Source organism: Artibeus jamaicensis, unplaced genomic scaffold, assembly GCF_021234435.1.
Source record: "Artibeus jamaicensis isolate MK-2021 breed Jamaican fruit bat unplaced genomic scaffold, CSHL_Jam_final contig_3174, whole genome shotgun sequence".
Lineage (NCBI taxonomy): Eukaryota > Metazoa > Chordata > Mammalia > Chiroptera > Phyllostomidae > Artibeus > Artibeus jamaicensis.
The window spans coordinates 64,819-79,567 of NW_026521738.1; the positions used below are offsets into that span (position 1 = coordinate 64,819).

At 49.4% G+C, this 14,749-nt stretch overlaps 1 protein-coding gene across 1 annotated transcript in view; it reads right to left on the bottom strand.

Moving 5' to 3' along the window:
• The window catches only part of HK2 (hexokinase 2), a 60,628-nt gene that overhangs the window by 45,138 nt on the left and 741 nt on the right, over positions 1-14,749 (bottom strand). The gene's annotated exons all lie outside the window — the stretch shown is intronic.

Sequence of the window (14,749 nt, forward strand, 5' to 3'; positions counted from 1 at the left end):
AGAATCCTTCGGAGGCAGTTTCCTTCTTGAAAGTACCCATCTGCCTCGGCCATAAGTATTGCCAATTTTCTACTACTAAGAAAGGATCAGATAGAAATTCATCCAAAGAGGCATAGATTTCCCTGTTCTCAACAGCAGTGTCCATGACAGGGGAGTGTCCATGACAAGGGAGGCTACTGGCCACGGAGGGTGAGGGTAGAGAGAGTCAGGAGTCTCGGGCCAGGCCCCAGCTGTGCCCTCAAGGTTGTGAAGATCATGGTTCTCCCAGTCCTGTCGGCACACTGGGGGCCCAAAAGGGACCCTGCTCCTTCCAGCTCCGGAAGCCCAGGACTTCCAAAGGCAAAGCTCAGCTGACAAGCATCACCATGGTTATTCTTGAGGGCAACGCGAGTCAGTGCCCGCGTGTTCCTTGCCCTTAACCGACTCTGACAAAGTGTAAATTTTTATTCGCTTTCCCAGACAAATGTCCTCATTAGTAGTATGGGCTATTATATTTCCCAGCCTTTTAGGCAATTATTCTTAGATTTTCTTTTTGTGGCCTAGGATTTCCAGGAAAATAGCAAGAGAAAGACAATCCCAGTGTCTTCCGCGGTGTGTCCTTCCTCACATCTGCTTTCTTCCTGGCTGTGTCCCAACTCCCTACTGGGTTGGGGCGCGTCCTCTTTGGGCCTGTTTCTGTCCCTACAGAATAATGAGATTGGCCCTTTTCAGGTCATTTCAAATATGCCGATCAGTACTCAATCTTCCATCACTCTTGTAAAATCCCAAAAAGTGAAAGATCAGAGTCTGGAGTAAAATATGGAAAGCAGCTGTAAGCAAGGTGAAGGCGTCTGGTGGATCGGCCAGCCCCTCCCCCACAGCCGAATGGCTACAATACCACAAAACTGGCCACACTGTCCACCCACCAGGCGAGAAAGGGTGAGTGGGAACAGAGAAGTGGTAAAGGCCCTAGGCCACTTCTGCTCTCCCCCCACTCCCCACCAGAGAGACCAGGCTTGTCATGCTGGGTTTCCAATTCACAGAAATGACAATTTCCCAGAACTCTTTGCTGTCAGCATTTATTAAGGAGTTTCCCCCAGACTAAGCCCACCAGTCTGAAGCAGGAAGAATCCAACAGTCCATTCTGTTTTTTGATTTCGGGTTCCTGGCACCTTACCTGCCTTGAGCCCACCATCTGCCTCAGCCTCCCAGGTGGTGGGACACCAGCCCCAGCCCAAGCTGGGTCGCTGATGTGGGTTTTCTGCAACATAGGGGGAGCCAGTGTGCTCCCAAGGAGGCCTGGCCTTCCCCACAATGTTGTCTGAGGCTCCCCAGGAGGTCAACGGGTATAGCTTCAGACAAGGCCCCTCTCGGTTGGTGCAGCGGGAGACAAATCTCCGGTGATCTCGGGCCCAGGGCAACTCGAATCACAGCCAGGGCAGCCCGTTTCAGACCCGATGACACCTGGGCTGGTCCAAGAAGGCCGCCTCATGGCTTACACATCCGGATGTGAATGTACAACGTCCAGGACCACCAGACCAGAAGCCAACGCCAGGCTACATCCAGGAATAGCCTGGGATGCCCTGTGGGCAATAGTAATACCAGCAAACCCTCTGTGGCACTGCCCTTGTTCTCAAGGTTCACACCCATTAACTCATTTAAATTCTCACAGCAGCCTGTGAGGTGAGCAGTGTTATAACCACCTTCTACCAAGAAGGAAAGGAAATGTGCCCAAAGTCACACAAATACAAAGGACCAAGCCAGGATTAGACTGGGCAGCCTGGACCGTCTGTGTTCCTGTCCACTCCGCTAGATGAATGCCCCTCTTCTGTTGGACAACAACAGGGTCTATATAAGCCAGATGGCGTGGTGGGACACTCAGGCTAGCTGCGTCCATTAAAAGGCCATCTACTCTTCCTGTCATCCCCCAATGCAGACACAAAGGGCACACAGTGGCAGGCATGGCCCATGGAGCTGACCTGGCAAGGTGTAGGGAAGCAGGGGCAGCAGACATGTCTCTGGCCCTCATCGTGAGTTTGATACATAGCAGAGCTGAAGCTCCCACGTTACCACTCGTCCAAAGAGAGGAGAGGGCTACAGCCTCGCTGCACCCACTCCCCACTCAGCAGATGGCCCCGAGTGCTGCAAAGAAAGCCAGAGAGTTCCCACACGGGACAGCAGAGCCTTCTTAAGAGGTTGTACCATCACTTCTTGGAGTGTGAGGCCACGTACACCAAAGAGTAAAGGTGGAGTGGCCACAGTTCTGCAGTGGACATTCCTGGTTTAACCCTGATATTTAAGGTGAGAGAGGCTTGTTGGGAATCCAGTTGACAATTCTCATTTTTAACCTCAAAGACTCTAACAAGTTAAACAGTCAACCCTCACTCTGTCAGATGCCTTTTACCCAATAGATTATAATCATCTTTCAGTGATCAGTGGCAGATGAAAGTGATACTGATAGTTACAGCAGCGAACCTTCCATCAAGCATTTCTTACCTGTAAGACACCAACCTCTCGCTTCACTGACTTTACCTCCACTGTCTTTTCATCACAGGTCACTTGGTGCTTAGGGGCAGAGCTACAGGTGACGTGTGTCTGGCTCTAAAGCCCGGCCCTCGGGACCAGCAGCCTTGCCTGGCCTCCCAGTGTGGGTTCCCCACCCTGTCATTTTTTGGATGACCCCAAGGCCTCAGTTTCCTCTCCATCACATGGAACTAAGAGAAAGGGTATGAAATGCAACTATAGCACCTTGGTCGAAACTTTCTCTTACACAGCATAATAGCGTCTCCACCTCCAGTTTATTAGGGCCATTCAAGAAGGGGTGTTAATCACCTAATGTCACAGATTCCTAAACACACCACTGGGGCCCACCCAGCCTTGGCTGGCCCTGTTATGCTGGGTGAAGGGTGGCCAAGGGAGACAGAAGTCAGAAACGAGAAGCAGCCTCCATACAAAGAAAGTTTTCCTGGAATGGGAAGGAAGTGAATGCGCTTTGCAGAATCCTGCCAATTTTACCCACAGTGCAGCCAGAGAGAGGGAGGGAGGGAGGGAGGGCCAGGCCCAAAGTCACGGGGGAAAGTCATTTAGGAGATACGGGACAGGAGGAGCACGGCTAAAAATACTCACTCTTAGAAGAGAAAGACCCTAGGGGAAGCACATTTAATTCCACTGAACACAGACAACATTCAAGTTTGTCTCTCACCCCAGTAAGTCATCGGGCACCGGTTTGAATGCTTCCAAGCATGACAGGCTCACTACTTGTCTAAGCTGATTAGCTCCTACTGTTGGTTAGTGCTAGTTGTTAGAAAGCTTGTCTTCAGCCTGCGATAAAACTATTTTTCTGGTAACTTCTGTCTAGTCTCCATGCTGCCACTTGGGATAAGAGTTCCTAACTTGGCAGCACATCAGAATGACATAAGGATTTTTTTTTAAAAACATTAAGAATTCCAAAGATCCATTCCAGTCTCATCCAGCTGACACCTTAGGGCTGGGTGATCACACGTCTTCCCCTCTCCTTGGGCTGGCATCCACCAGGCCAGTAACATGATAATGGTGAGCCGTGATCTGATCAACATTCTTAAAGTCATTTCTACCACTTTCCTGCCTGGGGTCTCTGAAAGTCAGTAGTAAAGATATTAGGTTAAGTGTAAAATAATCCTGGGTTGATTCTGGGTGTTGGGAATTGGAAAAACAAACCTCATATTTAATTGGAAATTATCAAAGCAGAATCATTCAGGTCAACCCTCATTTTGCAGCTGCTGATGGTAAAGTACAGGCTGTGGCACCAGAAAAATCAGTGTTTGAATCCTGGCGCTAGCATTTGCCCGGGTGTGTAACATCAGATGAGTCACTCTGTCTGAGCCCCAGTTTGTTCCCTGTAAAACGGGATGAATAGCCCAACACCACAGAGTCATTGGCATAAATGGTACAATGAACATAAAGCTCTATAACCCTTCTTTTCTTTGCACCCTTTCTCTTCTCCTAGGCTACCCTCTGCCAAGTGGCACACTGGAATTAAGGACATTTCTTAACTCTACTCAGTACATTCATGGTTAACCAAACAGAGGCTGTTTCCCTACATTGTCCCTTCTCTTTCTGCAGTGGGGGGGATAGCCTATCCCACTGGGCCACTTCTCTTTAAAAAGGTAAAGGAGGGGTCATTCTAAGCTGGGGAAACACAGGCAGGCCAGCAGCAAAGGCTGGCTGAAGTATGGGAGAGCCACCTGCCTGCACAGACAAGGGCGTGTATTAAAGAAGAATAGATAGCAGTTTCAGAGGACATCTATGTAGCAATCTTGAGATTAGAACTTCCTCATTGGGCAATTTTGATCAGTTTCTTTCTCAACACACCACTCGGACACGCCCACTTCCTCTACAAAAGTACGGGTAGAGGCAGGAGGAGATCTAAAGGGAAATTAACTCCTTACTTTCTATGAAATAGAGTAACACCCCAAATGGGAAGCCCATCTCCTTAAGGGTCCGCGTTTCCCTCCAGACTAGCACTAAAAGGAGAGGAAACAAACCATGTCATAGCAACAATGAAAGGAATGGAGGGAGAAGAGGGGTGTAGAGGGGCTACTTGAAAGTGCACAGTGGCCTGGTAGGAGAGCCCCAGCCAGGTGTGGGGAAGCCCCAAAACGGATGGTCTGGAGGTGGGAGCCAGAAAGGTACCTCAGAGAAACTGAGGCCAGGGAGTACCCTTGGCCAGGGAGTAGGCCAAGGGCACACACTTGAGACTAGAACCTGGATCCCCAGACACCTGACTCTATTGTCAAAAACAATAAATGGCAATCCCACTACTGGTCAGGAAGGTTCCATGTCACCCTGCGGTAGCTTCTGGTAACTTCCAATTGAATGGTTGGCGGCTGCTGCCAAACTGGAGTCCCGGTGGGAGAACGGTCCTGATCGAACTGTTTATGTGTAAGAGAGAGCACTATTCCAACTTTGACGGTCTGTTATATAAGTACTGCAAATTCAACCTCGAATACTTCAGGCAGTTTCAAAGGGAAGTATTAGAAGAACCCTCACATTTTGACATCCAAATCTTATTCATACTATTTAACCCCTGAGTCTCTGACCACTGCTGGGACCTCAACTTTTCCCATTTTATAACCTTCATTGAAAACCAGTTTATGCAAAGCACAAACTAGGACATAATTTTAAAAGAAATCAATTCTGGAAATGGATAGTGGTGATGGTTGTACAACAACACACACAAAACATCAAAAAACTAAAGAAATGAAGATTCTGCTCCCTAGGACTTAGTAAGAGCACAGAACTCAGCTCATACTATTGATCCAGTAAGTGTCTCTGAAATGAATGGAAGGGTGGGTCTCAGTAGGATCAGAAAAGCAAGCGCAATGCACACACGGGAAGTGTCACAGTATGAATAAGTGGCCTGTGAGACCAGCATTCAGAGGAACTTGATTCTGGGCTAAGAACATATGTTACACATACAAGTCAGGGAATATATGTTGACCTGGAGACACTAGAGAGATCACATGAAAAGGCTCAGGAGGTGTGGGCAAGCCCAAGATCCTGGAAGGAGATTATAAATTCTATGACCAGAAAGCTACTCGCCATCACATGACATTACCTCCTAAGTGCAGTGCCTTCATAATTAGCATGATTTATTCCTATCACTTTTAATCAACAGATCATGAGAAGGAAGGGTAATAAAGATATCCCACCATCTAAAGTTGTTACACTGTCCTCTGTCGCTCACCAGTCAATTCTCTGCAGGAGTAATATCAGGAGAAAGCCTGACTGCACAGACGTGCTGCGCTTCCTGCTACGGGGAATTCAAATGACTGGCTCCGGGACAGCTGTCCTTTTCGCCTTGACTGTCAGGAAGCTCAGAGCTCAGTACCCACTTCCATGAACTACCCTTTGTCTTAAATTTTTTGGTAATCATCCCTGCCTGTTCCAAGACTCTTGTTCTAGGGATTATTTTTACTAGAAGCTGAATCATATCACCTAATCCTTTTACTCAGCACACATAAAATACTTGACCGAGCAAATGCTCATTTCTACAAGGACACACCCTGCCGGTAGAAGGAACTCAAGTGACCAAATCGGTTAAGAAAGCAACTCCACGAGTATATAATCATCAGGGCCAAGGACACAGAGGCACCACTGGACTTCTTTTCTCCACTCTTCGGGTATCTCTGTTTTAATAACTAGAGCCTGTCTCCAGGAAGTGCTGGATGAACACGAGCTAATTCCTACCTTTTAGCTTCTAGACACCAACCAAACCAACTGATTGAATTTCAGCTTTTCCAGTACCTGTGTCCTTGTCCTAAAGATATATATCCAAGCCTCCCACCTAGCCTCCTCAAAAGAATTTTAGAAAGTACCACGCCTCTGGTCTAGTCTCATCTGCTTTAATGCAGCAAGTCAAAACAGAGTTGGAGGTGCAGGGCAGGGGTGCTGCACAGTGATGAGAAGGCATCACCGACCACCGCATGTAACGACATACATAGGTGAATCTCACAACATAAAGTTGTGTGAAAAAGCCAGACAGAATGGGAGACACACCGTATTTAAGTCCATTTATATTAAGTACAGAAATAGATCTCTGCTGGTACAAGTCAGCATAGTGATTACATTAAGTTATAGTTAATGCTGGTGCTCATTTATTCCTGGGTCTGGGTGGTGGTTACCTGGTATATTCATTTTCCTGCATATATTATGCTTCAACTTAAAAATATAGGAAGAAGAAAGGGCAAGGCACCGACCGGGCCCGACTGTGCCCACTCTGCGTGGTCAGAGGACCAAAAGAGACCAGAGTTCAAAAGAGGTCAAACCGGAAGGGAGAGTCATGATCTAAATGCCTGCCAGTGACTGGGTGCTCACACCTGCTTGCAACCTACTTCTGAAAGAATTTCACATTTTTTGCATTATTCCTTTGCCAGTGTTTTACCACAAGTCTTTGATGAGGAAACTAAGGCTTGGGGAAGCTTCCCCAAACCACAAGCCAAGTCCCTGGCAGGACCTACACATCCAGTGGCCAGCTGAATGCCCTAACCTGGAGCACAGGTGTGCCATCCCAGGAAAGCCAGGTAACTGCTGTCAGTAACTTCATTAATATTAATGCCTTCACAGACTGAGTGGACCCAGGCTGTACAAAGAGCAACAAAAGATGTTGGGGAGGGAAAAACACAGCAGAGCCTGGATTCTTTAAGGCTCTTGTCTTCTGAAATGCAACTAACCGAAGGTAACAGATCTGCCACAGCACTTTCTTCAGATGGGACACACCGGCAGACCCTAACTGGGGACCAGGGCCCACCAGGCCACCTCGAGGATTTTTCAGCTCCAAAGCACTGTGTGCTAACAAGCCCGGGGTGGCAGGGTAAGTGTGGGGCTGCCAGGCACTCCTCCAGGATCCTGTTGCACTGTTGTGAGTCACAGGGTTTCCTGTTCTTCCAGTTCTTGCTCTCAGGCTGCATCAAATTACAGCCAGACAGACCTCGGGCAGCGGGGCCTGTCCGCAGTCCAGGAGATGGGTATTCGGGACACCCGTCCCAGGACCCTTCTATCCTCAAACATTTTGTTTGTGGGCAGGGGTGGGGGCAGTGGGCAGCAATGCAAAGAAATAATATGTCCCAGATGTGCACGACCCTGGCACAGTTCACCTACCCACACACATTGAACGAAAACTAAATTGAATGTGCCAGGGACCGGCACTGAGATCAGCATCAAGGAGACCCTGGTCTTGGCCTGCAAAGGGCTCAGTCTATTGGTGGAAGACAAATGTGTCAGCAAATCATTCCAAACTGAAGGTAAGGGCAGAGAGCTGACAGTCTCTTTCACTGTAATAAAATCCTGATTTATAACTAAAATCACACACATTAATACAATTCTGAGGGGTGTTTGTCTTACAAAGGTTAGAAACAGATGTATGTGCTGACCTCATGCCTAGAATGTTTTTCTGCTCTGGCCTAAAGAACTCCCACTTGCCTTTTCAGGGCCCAGCACAAATGGTCTCTCCCCAAATGCCTTCCCAAATGCCCCAGCTGTGACGTCAATGCACTTTTGACACCTTGCGTCTCTCCCCTCACTGGTACCAGAGGACTAAAGGCACTGACTGCATGTTCCTAACTTTGTATGTGTGATGCCAGCAGCTATCTCAGTACTGAGATATAGTAAGTAGGTGCTCAAGACATACTGGTCACGGTTACATACAAGGGGCCATGGAGAGCCAAAGAAAGGAGGAGGGTAACTTGAGTGACGGGAAACACTGGCTACTCCAGACTGCCCAGGGACTCTGGGCTTGACCTTGTTCTTCCGGGGTGGGTCTTTGCTGTCCATGATCCTGGCAATAGCACGGTTTCCTCTCTGTCTACCTGTCTGTCCTGGCCAGTATCCCAGGGCCCCTAGGGATCAGATTCTGCATCCCCTGGACAGCCCCCACTCCTGTCCAGTGCCCACTGTCCACCTACTGGACCAAATCCCTTTGAGTCTGTGCTCCTGCATCACATTCAGAGTCTGCCCCATCAACCCCATGGTCACGTCCACCATTGGCAGGGCAACCACAGGTCCTGTTTGCCCAAGACAACCTCAGTTTACACTGTTGTAGTGGCATAACTATTAATAGAGCCCCCTTTCACTCTCAAAAGTGGCTGAGTTTGGACAATAAATTATAGAGTCACCCTAGGTACAGGCCACAAAGCAAACCCTGCCTCTGTTCTCAGGGAGCCCACACCTGAGTGACGGATGAGGAGGGCTCATGCTGCACCAACGGTGCTGAAAGGAAATGGGATGGGGATCAAGAGACTGGGCTCTGGAGCTTGTCCTACGTAAGCTTCAGCTGGACCCCAAGTACACAGCACCACGAAACACTTTTCCTCATCTGTAAAATGAAGGATTTGGACTTGATAATCCCTAAGGTCTTCCTTCTCAACTGGCACCTGACACATAACTCTGTGAACCTGAAGCACAACCGGCCATCTCCAGTCGTCCTGGAAAGCCCCACGCTGGGGTTCAGGGCCTGGGCTCTGGAGTCTGACTGTCTGGATGTGAATTCTGACTTGCCCTTGAGCAAGGGGCTATCACTTTCTATGCCTTGGTGTCTTCATCGGAATAACAGGTTAATAATGTCTGCCCTGGAGGGCTGCTCAAGCAGGGCCTGAGTTATAGGAAAGCACAGAGACAAGGCCCAACACTTAGGAAGTAGTTTTAAAACCTTCAGGAAACAGGGAAGGGGGGGTGGGCAGTAAGGAACTGATGGGACGGGCCTGGCTGCAAGGCTTCATTGGGAAGGGCTACGATTCAGGAAAACTAGGGAGGAAGCAGGTAGCTGCAGGGGAAAGTCCCTCAAATGGGAAAAAGAGTAAGTGGCAGATTCAGATGCCCTCACTTAACCCTAATTAAAGCTGCCAGGTGGCTTATCTGGCTTCATTCCCTATCAGACAATATGCAGATGCCAGAGGGAAGAGGTTGGGAATGCCTTTCAAGAACAGGGACCGCCTCCAGGGAGGGGCTACTGAGCTGAGGGTGCAGAGGGGCAGGAAAGCTGGCTGGCTGGCTGGGTGGGTGGGTGCCTAGGGCTCCCAAGGCCAAGTTCTCCGTCCTGATTGAAAGCACCTTCTAGGAAGCAATGTCAAGGAAATGCCTAGAGATCCACAGGCAGAAGTGCAGAGAGCATGGCCACCCCAGAAAGAGGGCAGTGCTCCCGGAGAATGGGATTCTCTGGCTCCTGTTCCCCAGGAGACAAAGTCAAGACTCCCCACTGGGTTTAGATAAGACAAGGCTGCACAAGGATGAGGGGAGCAGAGTGTGGGTTCCACACAAAGGGCCCCCTTGGCTTTGTCAAGACCCCCAGGTATCCCTGTCAGGAGGGGCAACAACGGACAGCCCAGAGCCTCTGCGTGAGGGGCAAAAATATCTCTGCTGAGGCCCAGAATGGCCAGGGACCCTCCACCCAATGTGCCAAAAGAATGTGAGAATGACTGTTCCCTCCAGGGAAACCCTATGGGGTCAGCGAGACCAAAACCTCCCACAACCTGGACCTATGACAGCGCAGGGCTGCTCAGGCTGTCTCTCCCACGGGAAGCCCAAACTGGGCGGATGTGAAGAAGGATGAGCCAAGTGTCTCATCGGCCAACTCCAGGAAAAGTGGCCTCAGAAACTGCCTGGGAAGCCTCTGTCCTTCTGCCCTCTGGGGCAGGTACTGAGGATGGAACTAGGTTTCTGCAGTGAGAAGGGGTTGAACTAATGCTGCAATTCTTCAGTGCAGCTGTGTCCCTCATGGAGGAGGCTTCAACCTGAGGTGCACCAATAACCAAGGCGTCCCAGAGACTCCCAGCAGGGGTGCTACCTCCCCAGAGGACCAGAAGGAAAGCAGTTGGAAGAACTCAAAAGCGGGTCTCCTCCCTCTAGAAAAAGGTTTCAGAAAGCAAAGGGACAGTGAGGACACTTCCTTAATACCTTGGCTTTAGGAACTTTCCATTCTTCCTCCCTCCCTGTCCTCTGCTCCTATCTGGCATCAGAGAGCGTAAATGGGTCAGAACCTCACTCCAATCTGACATCAAACAGCGTAAAATGAGTCACAACCTCTACACCCTAAAAGCCCTTGGGGAAAAAAGAAGCAGGGTCTCTTTTGCTCCTGTGCTGATGAATAGCGCAGTCGAGCGTCTATCTCAGTGTCCTTCTTTATGGACTAATCCTGAACACACAGAGTACTGATCATGTGTCAGGCACAGTCTAAGAGTTTCACGTATATTAACGCACTCTTTAATCCTGACACCAACCCCAGTAAGCCATTAACCAAACACTGTCCATTTTACAAGAGGAAAAAACACGCCTAGAGAGGTTAAATTAACCAGCCCAAGTGCACACGGCTGATTCCACGGTGAGCTAGGATACAACCCCAGGGAGCCTGGTCTTACACCTCCCCACACAGCCTGTCCCGGTGACTGCTGGACTGGGCCTCACTGGAGTTCAGTGGCCCCTCTCCTCTACTCCCAGCTACAGGAGCTCCCGAGCTCATGTCCATCCAGCACACATGCCTGCCGCGTTCAGAAGCCTGGAGGATGCCTGGCCTCCACGGAAACCCCAGCAATAGCAGGGTGAGACTCTCCAGTGGAAAACCGAGAAGACTTCTCTCCCACTGGCTTCTCAGAGTGCTTCTGTTGCGAACATTCTCCTGGTTGAGGACAGAAAAACAGTAACCCAGGTAACCCCCCCTCCAGCTAATGGACGTCCACTGACTGCTGTGGATCTGCAGACCTCACCTTAAATTCATCTTTTGTAAAAAGCCATTCCCACCACGACTGTCCTGTGATATGGCACTCTGAGAGCCGCGGTCCAAACTGACCCCTGTAAAACTGCAGGGGAATGGACCATGTTCTTCTAATGCAGTTTCTCAACCTGTACCTACTCTAGCCCAGAAAAGTCTGCTGTGGAGGGCTGTGCTGTGCATCGCAGGATGTTAGCTGCATCCCTCGCCTCCACTTAGAGGATGCAGTAACGCGTCACCACCCACCTGCCTTGTGATAACCAAAACTGTCTCCAAATATTGTGAATGTCCACTGGGGAGAGATGGGGATCACTAAGAGTTGAAAACTAATTCTCTAAAGGAAGAGTAAAAACAAAAACAAAACAGCTCTTGCCTCTGTAAATTTGGGTAGAGTGGAATTCCTGCTCTTTAAGACAGGCGGGGATAGCCCCTCACAAGGGCTGACCCATCCCAAAATGGCAATAGTGCTGAGAGACTTGGAAGTGAACAGAAACAGCCACTGGATTGCAAGGAAGCTTGCCCCGTGACCCATGGGGTGCGCTACTAAGACATAGCCAATGAACTCGGGGATCTGATTTGCCACCGCCCCCCACCCCCACTGCTTTGGAAAGGAAAAGGCAGACAACACACAGTGTTGGAAAACAAACCGAACTTGCTGACTTCAAAACTCCACGATGATAATGAGAAACCTGTTATCAAGAGTTGTCTTTTAAACCAGAAGTATGTGAACAAAGGAAGCCAGTTTTCTGGGGTTCTTGAGTTCTTAGTACATTATATCTTCTTCTTCTGACTGCCAGATTTTTCGAGAAAACTGTTGTAGTTTGTGTTGTTTTCATTCCCCCTGGAAAAGGGCCTCTAACTGCCCTCAAACTCCTTGGGGTGCTGAAGAAGTTTCACTTTGAAAAATAAAATGTATTTTTTTAAAGTTGGCTTTGTCTGAGGAGCCTCTGAGGGAATTTTATTCATTCAGGGTAAAGAAAACAAATGCTTCCCAAGGTGCCTGAAATAGAAGTTTGACAATACACAACAAATGGTTTGCAAAAGCTACAAAATATTCCTACTACCAACGGTTATCTTCTGAGCAGGGAAGAGACAGTATTAGGATACCAGTGGAACAAACAAGACAAATTGTACCCCTTTAACTAAGTAATACATCATTTAACTTATAGTCATAGAGTCTATCATTTAAGTGAGGACTTGCTATAATTGTATCTACCTCATGGAGCTGTTGGGAATGTTAATGAATTAATAATGTAGGTAAAGAGCTTAAAACAGTTCCTGGTACACAGTAGCTATCATGTCTGCCTTTCAAAGTGTCAACAGGCAAAAATGAACAAATAACCCTCACTCCTCTTTTAATGGCACAAAACAGTGGGCTTGTCCATCAAGAGACAAGTGACTCTGACAGGTAGTTCTGGGCAGGTGAACCTATACTTTCCATGCCTCAGACTCAACCCAGAAGATGTAAGTGGGAGATTTCTGAACAAACCAAATCAAGACCTTTTCAAAAGACTCTAAAATTGAACAGGTGTCTTTATTCTCTCCTAATTCTTCCTTCTAGCAGCAACGTGAAAAGATGCTTCCAAAATATTTTCTGATTCTCTTCCTACTTCCTGCGTAATTACAGCTGAAAGCAGCTGGGCTCACCTAAGCCAGAACACAAAGTCCCAGGTTCTGACACCTGTCGAGCTAAAGGACTGACTCAACTCTGCCCCCATTGGTAATTTAGAGAAAATACACCCAAGTGACCCCCAGACACTTCACAGAAAGGAAGCTGCGAGGGTCAAGAAGCTCATGAGAACACGTTTTCTCATTGCTGTGCTGAATCATCACAGCTCCGTAAGACGGAAAAGGTCGCTATTGTCATCCTCATCTTACAAAAAGAAACCGACAGTCCAAAGAAGCAGAGCGACATGCTCAGGGTATTGTGGTTAAAAAAAAAAAAAAAAGGCCAAAAAAACAGAGATTAGAACTCATTTCCAGATACCATGGCTAATTCTCTTTTCACACAGATGGCCCCCTTCCAAGACAGGAGGGTGGTACAACTCCACAATTCCCGTCCTACCCTCCTTCCTCTGGACTGGGAAAGAGTGAATTTGTAAAATAATAAACTGTCCTGGACCGATACTCATCCAACGGAGAAGACCCTCAGTTTGGATTCAAAACACTACAGTTTTGTATTTGAGGACGTGCCAAGGGATGACAGTCTTCCAAGGTTAACTCATGTCTTGGGTGGAGAAGCCCGAAAAAGTTGCCAAGATGCTGCCAGCTCACAAACATGTTCTTAAATAAACTGAAGTAAAGTGCAGAGCAAGGCTACATCCCAGGAGTGAGAGAGTAACAGCCGTGCACGAGCAGAGTAAAACAACTCAGCCACCCTCTGTTCCCTACTCTGAGGCTGGGTAACGAAATGTCATGCTGTTATTTGGGGGTTCATCTGCCACGGCTCTAACAACACCAAAACCGTAACGCCATCATTCTATCCTTCGCTGAGACCCCGCAAAATGGGAGTGCCAGCAGGTTGTCCCACCAGACGATTCCTAGACATTTCCCCCCAAAAAATGAACTTTCCCAGAAACTTCAAGTATGTAATTAAGCAAAGCTCCGTCACGGCCTCACACCACTGGACATCCCCCACCCCCACCCATCTTCTCTTCTCAAATCCTAGCTGAGCCCCGTGGTAGCCCCAATCCTGAAATCCCGAGCATTTCAGAAAATTCTCCCCGGAGAGAGACCGCCTCGGGCCCAGCCAGGCCCCACCCCCACCCCATCCCCAGAGGCACAGAGAGCTAGGCTCGGGGCCCGGCCCGCCAGAGGCTCTTTCTTATGTAAATGACCCAGCCCAAGAAAGGGCGGGGGGTGCGGCGGGGGGTGGGGGGAGGAGTAGCTGCTGAGAGCGAGGTGGGCACAGGCAGGTCAGGGCCAAGGACATAAAAAGCTCGTTTTTGGAAAGATAAAAATCTCCAGGGAGCAGGGAGGAGCGGGCGTGGGGGTAGTCGGTCCTCTCCGAGTAACTAAGCCGAGTACCAGAAGCAATATTCCAAGTCCGCCCCCCACTTGGAGGCGGGCCCTGGGGGCCCCAGACGGGGCGGCTCCGAGGCGGAGAGGTGGGGGGGGAGACGTGCGCCCCTCGCGGGGACTCAGTTCCGGGCACCTCAGTTCCGGGGAGGGGGCTTGGCGGGCGGGGTTTGTCTCTTTCCCAGCTCCCTCCCAGTTTGGTCTCTCCGCGAGCCCACCTCCACAAGGCCAGTGCAACTCCAAAGGGAACCGCACTTCCCCAGAACCGGGTCCTTTAGTGCGGGAACCTCCTCTCCCCACCCCCCGCCCCCACGCGGCGGCGGAGCCTCTTCCCCCAGCCACGATTCTCCCCACGTGCTCTGGCCGGAACTCGGACTGCTAAGGAGGGGATACTCCCACGTGGACCCATCAGTCTGAGACTACTAACCAGGTGACCCGCCCCTCAAGGACTCGAGGGGAAAAAAAAAGCGCGAGCGCGCTCAGAGTGGCAGGCAGGGAGGGAAAGCGGTGCAG